A 14,387-nucleotide genomic window follows, 5' to 3' on the forward strand; every position below is an offset into this window, starting at 1 on the left:
TAATCCTTGAGGACATGAATTTCAGATGTGGGCATGTGACAATAAGTCTTTCTGGTTCCAAAGCCACTTCTAACAGCTGCCAGGAATCTGCTCTTTGCTTTGTTTGGAATTCCTTTGTCCATTATCTCCATAGATCCAAATCCCATCCATTCTTTGAATACAGAAGTCTTCCCTCACTTTTGCAGCTGGAATTAATCTTTCATACCTCAAAAGCCTGTAACAATTGTCTCAGTGATTTCAAATACAACTTACAACTTTCTAACTTGTCCTGTAATTGTTTGGGTTCATAGTGTCTCTTCCTTAATGAATTATAAACTATTAAATATAGAGTTTATGTCTGATTTATTTTGAATTACTGCAAAATTTACCTAAACATAGTATGTAATGCACAAATATGAATTAATGAAAAGGTTAATATAATTAAGCATTACGTTTAACATCATGGCATATAGAGCCAACTGGGGAAAAATTTCAAAGCTGACCCAGTTTAATGAATTATTCTGGGTGATAACTGACTGTCTATCTTTAGACACTTGAAAAATCTACTCATTGGTTTATGCTCATGAATGGATAGATTAGATGTCGTGGAAGAGTTTCTCAGTGATTTCCTGCAAATAACAACATTTTAATTTCTGAACTGGAGACTATTAAGTTCAACAACTATCCTTTTGCAATTTTTTTTTTTTTTTTGTCTTTTAAGGAGACACTGTTGCTCCTCTAATTCCTAACAGTTCATTTAAATTATCTGAACATTGCGGAAGCTGAATATAGAAAGTTATCCTTGTGGACTTCAGCCAATGGCAACATAAAAAGGAACACACAAAAATGCTTAAAATAAACATGTAAAATAGTGAGTATGAGGCCTCCCATATACAAAATTCCTCTTCGTTTCTCACTTTTGCCATAAAAAATGTATTCCAAAGCAGTAAATTATTCTAGAAATAAAACCCAAATATTTCTTTTCACAGCCACCAATATCTGTGTATCATAAAATTTCCCTAAAAAGAGAAGATAGATTCCTCCATTCAGTTACACAACAAAGAGATATTTAGGGAAAAACAAATCATGCTTATCTGTTACCTATTGGATTGATTAGGTAGAGCACTACTTGAGGAGCAGCACAACCAGGGCCTGCCTGTAAGCTGTAGGGATCACCATTGTATGTGCCTGTGTTATAGACTCATCTTTCAGAAGAGCTATAGCCTACGTATGAAGCAATAACAAGCATGAGTTCTCCCAAAGAGGTGGGTCTGCATGTCTCTGAAAACCAGCTCTTTTAGATTATTTGCTGATCCATTTTCTAAAGAGGGTACCAGCACTCAAAGTAGATCATACACCAAAATGGAAGACCTAAAACTAAAACATCTAGAAAAAAGCATAACTTTTAAAATTGAAAAAGACAACACGCATCCCAAAGAAGAAATGAGAATGGCAAATAACGATATAAAAGATGATCCTCATCTGCTATTATTAGGAAAATACAAGTTTATAACCACTAGGAGAGACTACTACCCAGCCACTAGAATTAATAATATGAAAACACCCATCATACCCAATTTTGGTTAGAATGTGGAAAAAACTGAAATTCTCATTCATTTCCATGCAAAATGACACAGTCATTTTGAGAAACAGTTTGGCATTTTTAAAATAAAGGTAAACATACATTTATTAACCAGATGTATACCCAAAAGAAATGAAGGGATATGTCCACACAACAGCCTGTATGTCAATCATTACAGCAGCTTAAGCAGTAAATGCCCCAAACTGTAAACAACCCAAATGTCTTTTAACTGGTGAATGGATAAATTCGATTTGTAAGTAGAATACTATTCAGCAGTAAAATAGAACAAACTACTTATATGTGCAACAAAATGAATGATTCTTGACAGCATTTTAAGTTAATGCTTATAAAATACTGGTGAAGTTAGAAAGCTTGGAAAGTTAGACTCAAAAAACCAATACTGTACAATTCCACTCTAGGGTAGTCGAAAAAACATCAAAACTCTGGAAATGGAAAATAGATCAGTGGTTTCTAGTGGCCAGGAATGGAGGAAGGGGACTGACTGAAAAGGGGCACTAGGAAGACTTTTAGAGTGATGAAGATTCCATATCTTGATTTTGGTGGGCATTATACAACTGTATACATTTGTTAAAACTTGGAAGTAGGTTTTCTGTATGTAAGTTGTATCTCAATTAAAAAAGAAAAAAATTAAAACCAGTATTTAAACCTGTTCAGTCAGGGTTATGAATCATTACAATTGTCAAACGATAGGTATTTTATCTGTACATGAGTAGAAGTTGGTGACTATTCCAGTTGTATCTGAAATTTCTTGGTCAAAACTTATCATTGAAGAAGAACCAGGTGCATCCTGATTCCAAAATGTCTAGTTAACTCAAGGAAACAAATGTAATTTATCTTACAACACTTTTCTCAAAAGAATTAACTAAGGAAATTGTCACTACAGGAAGTGCAGTGGCTTTAAAAACTGTGGAACCAAGTAAAAGGTTAGCAAACAGACACTAGATTGGTTGATGAGGTTCTCAGAGAGAAATAATAAAGTTTAGCATAGAAGTAAACTTCCTTAGCTTTGTTCTTTCTTATTATCTTGGATCAAAATAAATTCTGCTCAGGCTAATTTGGGGTATGTGTGTGATTCCTCGAAAGTTTTAGCAAAACAATCTTTAAGAAGTCTGTGCTTTTTTTTTTTTTTTTTTTTTTTTGGTTAAAAAAAAAAGTCTGTGCTTTAAATTCCTGAACGTAGAAAGAGTGGTTGGTCCCAAAGAACATGTGTTTAATTTTATTTTCATTCATAAGGAAAAGTATAAAATATATAAGATAAACTCTTAACCCTTACTCTGGCTGCTGCACACAGAAGGGTTTGAGATAGGAAATGAGAAGAGGAGGTCTGCATTCTTGTTCTGGTTCTTTAATGAGGAAGACACTTCCTCAGTTTCTTAATTAAAAAAACACCTGAGTTCCTGTTAGTGTTGGTTCAAGCAGAACACATTTATCTAGGGACATGATGTGGCTGGATGTGACTGCCAACAAATGCTTAGGTGGCAACATTTATTATGCACGTCCTTTGTGAATTCCTTTTCAGTGGTACCCAATGGACTATAAATTTCTCTTGCCATTAAATGCTGATTTGTGCCTGGACATGTTTGACCACATCCCAGAGTAGTTCATTTCCAGTTCTCTTGTAACACACCTCCAACATTTGAATCTTTGCTGTATTTTTTTTTTTAAATATCTTACCTGCTTTTCTTGCTGACTTTAATATAAATTAAAACTCTGGAATCAGGGGTGCCTGGGCGGCTCAGTCAGTTGAGCGTCTACCTTCAGCTCAGGTCATGATCTGGGTGCTGGAATCAAACCCCACATCTTTGCATTGTCAGGCTTCCCTCTCAGCAGGAAGTCTGCTTCTCCCTCCCTACTCACCACCCCCCACTTGTTTTCCCTCTCCCTCTCTCTCAAATAAATACATAAAATCTTTAAAAAAAAAAAAAAAAAAAAAAAAACAAACCTCTGAGATCATTAGAGGGACTTTCCTGCTCCAAGATCCATGAGCATAAGAAATAAACTGTTGAAACCAATGTGTTCACTGAGAAGGTATCTAAATCAACCAAAGTAGTAAAAGCAAATTTTTCTGAACCAAAAAGGAGAGGAAAAATAATTTTCAAAAAAGTTTAAAAATTCTGAATGTATATGAAATACACTTTTTTTAATACATTCTTGAAGAAATTATCACCCAAGAGAGTTTTATTTATGTGTGCTATTTTATTCAGGTCATTATTCAGCTATTTTCTGTGGCTGTCAAAAGCAGTAAGTATACATGTAATTACATTCTGTAATATAATGTCTGCTTAATCACTAGATGTCTGTCTGTGTTTCGTTTTTCTCTTTGGTGTGCCCTACTTTTAGCGTAGAATGAGTTGTAATAAGGAAAGGAACTTTCCACATCAGAATTTATGTCTAGAAACCATTACTAATAAGCATATCCTTTCTTTATCAATCTCATTAGATGTTCTAAAATGGCCTGAAGGTCTCTGACAACCTTGTTTTTAATCTAATAACATATTAAGTGGGGCATTTAACTGATCCACATACGGAAAGTACTTCAATTACATTATATCCATTCTCTGAAATCAGACATCATGGGGTTATTGATAAAATATTCTGTTTAAAACTTCTTTTCATGTTTGTCCTAACTTTGTTTATAATGTGCAACATTCAAAATAGATTAAATGCCTGACAGAGGACAGTAGTTTCAAAAGATTATGGTACATCCATAAAATAGAATATTGCAAAAGGATTCTATAAATCTATAAAAGCATGGATTTATGTTCATGAGGTATTGCAAAGTGAGACGATCAGATTACATAATAATATGTATAATAAAATGCAATTTGGGGAGAAAAATGCATTCTCTGCACATGAGGGAATTTAGAGAAACAATGCTTAAAACAACAAACACTAAGATGTTAACAGCGGCTATAATTTGGTTGCATTCTGGACAATAGTTTCTTCTCTTATTTATATTTTCTCATTTTTATAGGAATATGAAATACTCATGTAATGGAAACAGCTATCTTAAAAGTCATTAAAATCCTCAAGTCAGATTCTTGGACCAAAGAAAATAACTAGAAACCAGATCTATTAAACCAGAGCTATTAAAATAGATTCTATTAAATAGATCCTATTAAATTCTATCAAAATAGAAACCAGATCTATTAAACCAGATCTATTAAAATAAATACAGAAAGCAGTATTTTAATCTGTAAGTTTATAGATTTTTAATATGCTAAATTACTTCTCAAGATAATGTTCTGCAAAAGTAATTGTAAAGTCAAGAATGAAACAACAAATACGTTGGTTGGAATAGAAAAGGCAGTTTAATGCCTATATCAGCATAAGAGGACTCTCCATAAGTTTTCCGGTAGTTTCACAGAAATATTCACAGAATATTACCAATGCCTTGACTCATTCCTCCTAATGACCCAGGAAGGTGTCTGTTGATTGAAAATAAGTTACTACTGCTACTGTGAAATAAAAACCCATAAAGAAGCATGTCATAGTAATAACAGAAATAATAATAAGGCACTTGATGGGGTTTCTGGATGGCTCAGCCAGTCAAGCATCTGACTCTTGATTTTGGCTCAGGGAGTGAACTCAGGATCATAAGACAGAGCCCCATGTCGGGCTCTGCACTCAGAGCGGAGTCTGCTTGTGATTCCCTCTCACCATCTGCCTCTTCCCCTCTCTGCACTGACTATAAATAAATAAATAAATATAAATATAAATAAATAAGCACTTGTTCAGTGTTTCACCAAACAATGTCCTAAATGTTTTACATGTAAAACCTTCTGACTCCTCAAAACTCTATGATATTATCCCAATTTTTTAAACGAAGAATCTAAGGCACATAGAAATTAAAAACTTACCGAAATACAGTTCATTAGTGGCATGGAAGGATCCAAATGTAGGCAGCCAGAGTCTTTTCTTCATGACTATGATATTCTACTTAATAACAGAAATCATATCCACAAGTAGACAAAACTTGTGTTATAGTAGAAGCTATTTTGGTGGACTATAATGGCATGTTCTATCCAGCAATCTCATGTGCTAGTTCCCAGAAGTTTTCTCCCTACACAGATGCACCCAAGGCGCATATGGAACCTTATATGTTCTAAGTCTAGATAATCTCCTTCAAGGTTTCCATGTTGCCTACAGTGTTCCTGGGTATTTTCCACTTTCTATATGCTCTGAGATATATTCTGCACACTGTGCCTTAATGGAATAGTGTTGACAAACAAAATAACTGGAGGAAAGCAGAAGAATTTCCCTCCCATATCTCTTCTGGAGAAGCCACCATGAATTCTCTCAGCTCCTTGACCCTTCTCCTATATTTTTTTTTTTTCACTGAACCCAGGAGATGAGAAAAAATAAGGCCCCACCATGGCCCCACATATAAGGGAATGTCTTGAACTTGGCTAACACTTCCCCTGGTAATAGTCTAATTAACCCTCCATATTTTTACCAAGTTTCATATGTTATAATTCAAGAACTAGTCTGACGGATTAAAATTGTCAGCATAGTAAACTCTGGTACTTGTTAACACCAGGTAGCAACACTGACTTAAACAATGGGATACTTAAAAGGTTAAACAGCAGCACAATTTATAAAAATATGTATCCTTTTCTCATTAATTTCTTAACTGTTTTTAACCTTTGGGCAAAATAATGCACATTTAATAATATGCAGAAATACAAAATAATTTTGGTATTACCTTTTGCCCACTTAATTTATGGTTTGTAATGGCCTAGCACCAAATTTGTGTAGTATCATTCAGCTAATGCATTTTGATAAATATTCTGTGAATGTTCTCGAGACAATAGTTGGGATGACAAACCCCTGAGTCTCCATTCCTTTTATCAATCCTAAATTTTCTGGCCATAGGTGAGTGGATTCTGTAGTTGATACAAACAGAAGAAAGAGCTGGAGGAACACAGCGTAGCCAACTTCTCTGTTTCTATTTTACTCTGAACTTGCTACAACCAGTTATTGATTTCAACCATGCTCCAGTCACTAATATAGTGAATCTAAATCCGGAGAAAAGTCTCTGTGTCAGAATAACTAGTTCCCTATAGGACAAATGCAAAATCTCTGAGGCAAAAGAGAGAGCATAATTGCTTTTGTCTGTGTCTCCTGCCTCTTCCGTACCATCAGTTCCATCCCCTTTCTCAAGGTCAACATTCAAGGAAATACTTAGGTTTAGAGATATCACAAGAACACTTTATGCCAATGCCTAGGTGACTTCAGCTTTTTTCTTTTCTGCCTAAATGCATTTGAAGTCCTTAAATTCTTTGACAGGCTCTCCCCTAGATGATTTAGCAAATGTGTGGATAAAACAGAATACTTACATTTGAAAATCCTGTGGAATAAATATAGAACAGATCAACTTTTTAAAAAGAAATGTGCTTTTTAAAGAATGTTTGAAATTTTCTCAGTGACAAATACTCTTTGATCTTTCAGGTGGAAGAAACAGTCACTAAAATGTGAAAGTAGGTTAATTCACATTGCTATCATTCCCACTCTACTGACTCACTCTCATTCAGTTTGGGTAATGATTACAATTACATGATAACCCAAATTTTCCACCTCCGAGCTGTGCATTTGTCCTAAGGCTGTTGCTGAACAACAAAATTGCCTCAGGTGACTATGCCCCCGTGCATGAAATTATTTTCAACAGCCTGAAGCATAACAGAATGTTTTATGTGACAAGTTTAAGAAATGTTCAAAAAGATTTGAATTTTTGAAAAAAAAAAATAACTTCCATCATACTTGCTCTGCCATTTCCAGAAACGTGTCGAACTAATATATAAATAAAGTTGCTTTCTAACACATGAACACCCTTATTTTCATGCCATCCCCTGCTTCCTGCCTGAGATAGTTACTAGCTCCCTTGGATTATTATCATCTTTTGAAGAAATGCAGAGTCAAACCTTGTCGAAGGAGGAGAATTGAACAATGACAGGTAATTAATTCAGATTGACTTTTTGTTAATTCCTGAAAGGTACTGGTTTGATGCTTGATAACATTCAGAAACGCAGGAGCACAATTTGGAAGAATCAGTGAATATTGACTCTGTTCTAGACTTATATAATACCATTCTTCACGATTTTCAGAGCCTTTCTAAGTATAAGCCTGTTTAGATGAGAATAGCATCTGAGCAAACAGCTACAAATTAGGAGACGCCCACAGGCATGTATGCTCTTCTCTAATACTTTGCGGGCAGGTGATTTACCTCAGGGACTTTCAACAAGACACAGTCAAGAAGGCACCAGGCAAGCAGCATTTAAGAAAACTCTACTGAGTTTTTTTTTTTTTTTTAATTTTAATTTAACATTATATCTTTTTTTTAATTTTATTTTATTTTACTTCTTTTCAGTGTTCCTGCTCCCAGTAATGATTGGTGTCAACTAAACTTTTTGAACCTTATCAATTTATCATGCATTTATTCAAATGTATACCAAAAAAATATCTACGAAGGAAGAAATCCTGTAACCTGGTAGTTTCATTAGTCAAAATTGTCCATAGTGAGTTGACATGTCAGCTCATGACAGTCAATATAGTATTTCCATGAGTTTTTCTAGAGGAAGAGAAGGTAGGAGAGAGGAAACAATGAAAGGAAAAGGAAACAACAATATTAAAATGAAAGGGAAAATGGTACATTGAGTATATTGCTGTCTGTTAAATTTGTGATTATAAATAAGAAGATGTATAGAACAGATTTACCTGGTTTCCTGGATGATTTTCACATTCAAACACTGATTTCATTTATTCTCTTTTTTTCTCTGCTTCTTCCTGTCCAATCAATCTTTTTCATTATCTGACTTCAGTGTATAGGATTTTAGGGGCACCTGGGTGGCTAGGTTGGTTAAGCGTCTGCCTTTGGCTCAGGTCATGATTCTGGGGTCCTGAGATCGAGCCCCACATCGGGCTCCCTGCCCAGTGGAGAGCCTGCGCCCCTCCCAGCTCATGTTCTCTCTCACTGTCTCTGTCTCTCTCTCTCAAATAAATAAAATCTTTTTAAAAAGTATATATAGGTTTTGAAAGTTATATGCAACCAAGTGGCATAGCAGGCTTCAGAGAGAAAGACATGAGATGTAGCAGTCTTTCAAAGCTTGTGGAAGAATGTGGGCAAAGGAACAAGAACCAGGAAGTAACAGCAGATACTCTCTCTGATGAACAAGGAGCAGAGACCACACTACATCAATGGAGGCAGGCAGAAAAATGGTAGGATATTAAGTTAGGTAGATATGATAGATATGATATGAGCCCCATAAGGAGATTGAAACCTAAGGTACTGTATTCGTTTTTCATTGTTGTTGTCAGAAATTACAAACATAGCAGAGTAAAACAACATCCGTTTATTATCTGCCAGTTTTGTAGGTCAGAAGTTCACATCTCAACTCAACTGGGTCATCTGCTTAGAATCTCAAAGGCTAAAATCAGGTATTCTCAAGGCTGTGTTATTTTCTGCAGGCTCTAGGGATAAGTTCATTTACAAGGTTTTAGGCTGCTGGCTGAATTCAGTTCCTTTCAGGAATAGGATTAAGATGCCTGTCCCTTGCTAGCTGCCAGACGGAAGCCTGTCTTTGCTCTTAGAGTATGCTTGCATTTTTTCTCATGTCTTCCATGTGGCTCCCTTAACGATGGCCAGACAAGTCCTTCTCACACTTCAAATTTCTCTACTCCCCCTTCTGCCATGTTCCTGTGTGTACAGCCAGGGAAAGTTCTCTACTTTTAAGAGCTCACATGATTAGAATGTGTCAACGCAGATGATCAAAGGTAATCTCCTTATTTCTACATGCCAAATTTCTTTGCCATGTAATATCACATATCCACAGGTTTCAGGGATTTGGTCATGGATGTCTTCAGAAAGCCATTATCTGGCCTACTTTATAGACCTTCTCAGATTCCATTGACTGCCTCCTTCCCTCTCTCTTTGTCAGCATCCTTCCCATGCAGGTGGCCCTTCCATGTTTGGTCTAAAATGAAACATGACACCAAGGCCATGTCATTAAGCTTCCTAAATGACCACTGAGAGCCCAAATGATATAACTTGAGATGTGAGGAAGTATGTTCCTTATAGGGTGAATCTATCTAGGGAACTTGCCAGTGTCCTCCCTTGGTCTCTCTCCAGTCTACTGTGAAATTTTAACAGCATGGTAAGGTATTAACCACATTGCTTTGCCTCTTTATTAGCTTCATATCCTCTTTTCCTTATATTTCCTCCACCCTATGATTGTATCCCTAAATAAAGTATTAGTCTTATAATCTTTGCCTGAGGCCCTACTTCCAAGAGGACATTGACTTTTTTAACTGTCCCTCCATAGAGGTGGACTCTAGTAAGACAGCATTTGACCTACTGGCAAAATTGAATGGAGGAAATTTGAGATAATACCTTAATTCCAGAAATACAGAATTGGGCTAATAAATACTAATCTCAGTCTCCTTTTAGTCAAAATTGAGGTGACATGGATCACCACATATACTGAAAAGCAAAGAAAGTTGGACTGCTCAAAGGGAAAAAAAAATCAGGTTTATGGAGGAACAAAGATTACAGACCATGAGATCTCTGACGGATAGGTTGACTCACAGAAAAATGGAATTAATGCTTGCCTTTGTTCCTGATGAATTTTCAGTTTCTGTTTTCAGGTCCTCCTGATGAGAAGCACTTGTATTTTCAAATGAATTTTCTCCCCTTGGATTGAACTAGTTGGAACAGTGGTTCTGCTATTTACAATTAATGAAACTATTTCAGTTGTTGTTCTGTAACAAACCATCCCAAAGCCTAGTGGTATAAAACAGCTATCTTATCATCTGGGTTCTATGGATCAAGAATTTAGATGGGATATACTGGAAACCATTTATTACTTCTTCACAGTACCTGGGAAGGTACTGTGAAAGGAAGGCTTAAAAGGAAGACTTGAAAGCTAGATGTGGTGATTCAATAGCTAGAGGGCGAAATCATCTGGAGGTGTCACCACTCATGTATCTGGTGAATCTGGCTATTGGCTGGGCTCTTCACCAGAACATCTTAACATAGCTTTTCTATGTGGTCTCTCCACATGGGCTAGTTAGACTTCCTCACAGCATGACTTGAACATTCCAAGAGAAGAAAGAGGTGCATGGCATTTTTGTGATCTAATCTCAGGAGTCACATACAGTCATTTCTAATACACATAAGGTCTGAATCATCAAAAAGGGCCACCTAGGTTCCAGGGCTGGGGATATAGACCCCCACCACTGCATTGTTGGGGGGGATGTCACCATCCTACTGTAAGAATAACATGTGGTATGTGAGACCTTGTTACAGACAATTTTGGAGAATACAATTTGACCCAGAAACTGACACTAAGACAATAGGCAAGTTGGAGCCAGATTCTGGAGGTTTCAATGACAAATGGAGGGTTTGGAGTTCATTGTGGAGTCAAGAGAAAGTGGTGATTCTTGAGCAGAGATGTGAAATGGGTACAGAAGACTTAGGTGGCTAGGAAAAAGGATGAGAATCGTAGTCTCCTAAGATTGTCTCATTTAATACGTCCCGCAGTTTTATTGTCTAATGACTAACCTATTGTGCTTTGAAGGCAAAAAAGACTGACACTGTCACTACCTGTATCACATGCATTCCCAGTGATCTTGTGTTACTCTGCCGATGTTGCTTCATCACAGAGCTAAAAACTAATGTGGGCCTGTATTTTACAAACAAGTACACAGAATAAATCTGCAGATACTAGGGTTTATAGAATCAACGTAAAGCCTATGTTGTTTTATTCCATTGGAAAGATGGTTTCCATCGTCTCTCGTTGCGCTGACTATATGTAAAGAAAGTACTACTCCCTCATCCTTATTTAAGCTCAACATTAAAGGATTTCTTCGCACAAGAAGTTTTGGCTTGAATGGAAGTTTTTTACTGTCTTTCTATTTTTGAGTTATGTCAGGTGACTGCAAGTATCTTCACAGTTATTTACCTATTTTGTCTAATCAAGTGGAAAAAATCTGAGCAACACCTGACATTCTCTCACAAACATAGTCTGAGTATGATTTCAGATTAGGATGAAATCCTAAAAGCCAGTGAGGAAAGGAAGTGAAATAAATTATTGGTAAAGTCTTTCTCAAAGAAAGTAGTCCAAAAGCTTTCATCAGCAGCATTACTTTTTCCTTCTTCTTGCCAGAAAGCTATTTATAAATACTATAGAAATACACATTTTTTATCTATCATCAACCTATAACATTGCATCTAGAGACTTGTTAAAAAATCTAAAAAGAGTAGCATGAATTAAGGATACCATGAAGAATGTTTTGTATCCAAAAAATTGCCAGGTACATTTATTTTATCTATTTCAAAAGCTGTTTACTTAGCTTAAATTTACTGGAAATTTCTTTGCTTACATCTTTCAAATGTATTTGGCCATTTTTTGCTTAATAAGAGGGTATAGAGATAAATTCAGCCTTTTTTTTTTTTTCTTAAGTAACCATCTTAAAATAACCCAGGGAATTGTCCTAGAATAAAACAAAGGTTAAATATACCTTAGATTTTCCTATTCAGTACAGTACTTATAGGAAAAAAGACCTATTGTTTTATGAAAAGATATTGGTTAAATGGGCTCCATGGAAGCAATATTTCATTTCTTAAAATAACTTCAGTTTTCACAGGAGTTCCAGTTTTGCACTCATAATATGCTTTACACTGGGGAAATCTGCCATTTCTGTAGGACTGATCTGCAAGGTGTTTGCTTCCTAAACCAAGGCAGTGAGCGTTACTCAGTATAGGCATACAGGTAAAGAGTACACCCTATTTGTTTCATAGGTTTAAACACTTCCGTGAAGTCTGAGATGGTATCTTTTCTTTTTGAAAGTATTAAACAAGAACTTACTGAAAGGTTAGTTTTTATACAGCAAGAAATACCTAAGCTTACTACAACCTACTGCAATGGCTCTCTGCTACGCCTCTACCATCTGATTATTAAACTCTTTGATGACTTAGTGGACAGAACTTGCAAGTGTTTGTCAGGTCACAATATGCATGATCTTGAACAGCCACATTAGAAGACATACGTGTAATCCTTAGTTCTGTCAGCAAGAGTCAAAATATTTGATTCACCTTGAATCTGTGACTGAGACATTCAGTTTCATTAAATCACAAAGCAAGACATTAAATTTGGAATAAGAATATTGTTATTTTCTTAGTTTGTTTTTATCATTAAGAATCTATTTGGCCTGTAATGTATGGTCCCAGATTCTACGTCATTGCTTGAATTCTCCACTCGTGCTTCCTTACAACTGCTGGTCTTCTTGGAAATTCTTTCAATGGAGAAGACAAACAAGCCATGGATCGCAATGCAAATCATCATGACCTGTGGGAAAGGCTCAGCTAGGTTCATCCAATGATTCCCCTTCCTTGCTAGGTAATCAGAGGCAAATTACTCATTCTTGTCAAGCTCCACTTTTCTCAGGTGAAACAAGAGTTTCACACAACCTCCCACGGCATTTAAGAATGAGTTCATGAGTCAAGTAGTCCCACCCTTACAGGTAATGGGCCCAGCACAGTGCCTGGCTGTGCATGTGTATCCGGTAAATGCTATCTGTGATGGTGTGAGCATGACTGTTTACTATAGAGATTGTATTCATTCACTGCAAGAAGCTTACAGATATCTACTATCTATCTAGGTGATGGGCTAGTACCCTTATGGAGCTTATATTCCAGAAAGCAATACAGAAAATGAGAAAATGAACAGATAAATAATTCAACAGGCTGAGTTAGGTTTGGATTTTTGTGTGTGTTTGGGGGAGGGTTGTATTTGGTTTTGTTTTGTTTTTTCTGTTTAAAAAATGAGGTCTGAAGCAGCAGTAAAATAACACGGTCTGCTCTCTGCTGTTGCTGCCTTTCCAGCCTCAGCCAGAGAACAGCAGTTCTCTTCAACCTCAGACATGAAGATTGCACAATTTTTCAATTTGTTAAGAGGCACCATGTGTGAAACTGTGGGAATGAATCACTCAGCACTGGTTCATGGGACAGAAACAAAAGGGACTGCAACTCTAAGACATAATCTAAAGGCTCATGAGTGAAACATGCCAAAGGTTTAGTCACCAGGATGAGAGGCAAGCTGGAAAGAGAGAAGCCACGCCATCCAGCCTACCAGAAATGTAGGACAGATGTTTGTCTAAGAGCAGATGGAAACAAAGCCTGGCAGCTACACGTCTCCTCAGACGGGCCGCTGTTCCTCTGGGTGTTTGTGTGCGGCGCCATATGAACTGACAACTAGAGAATGTGGATGTAGGGCGGAAGGGCGGCTTTACTGTCCGTGAGTTCAAAGAGTGAAGACATCATGGTCTAATCACCATTTAATTTCTGAGGCTCAGTCTTCAAACCTAAACTTGATTTTTGGTGTTTTGCTTTGCCATGACACTCACTGGCCATAAATAAATGACAACAATATTTGTCTAAGACTGTGAGACAGCTTGATTTTTCTCTCATCACTGCCTTCAGAGCTCTAGGGGTGGCTCCTTCTCCACACCTTATGGATATCCCAACATGCAGGTATTAAAATGTCCAGTATGATTCAGTTTGATTCAAGGCCAAGGTCTGTTTGTACCTTAACTTTCCATCTGTTTTTATTAGGGCAGAAGATGGGGGAATAAGGGAATAGGCCAATGTTGTAATATTGTTGCTAGGATAACCGGGCACCTGGGTGGGCTCATGGACAGTGCACTGACTGGCTGGCCTCTTCAGATATTTTCTCAGTTTGGGTACATCACTGGCCACTTATACTAGGGACCTATAGGCAGGACCCTCTAGATGGCTCAAACACCCACAAGA

Source organism: Enhydra lutris, unplaced genomic scaffold, assembly GCF_002288905.1.
Source record: "Enhydra lutris kenyoni isolate GAN:26980312 unplaced genomic scaffold, ASM228890v2 scaffoldscaffold47, whole genome shotgun sequence".
NCBI lineage: Eukaryota > Metazoa > Chordata > Mammalia > Carnivora > Mustelidae > Enhydra > Enhydra lutris.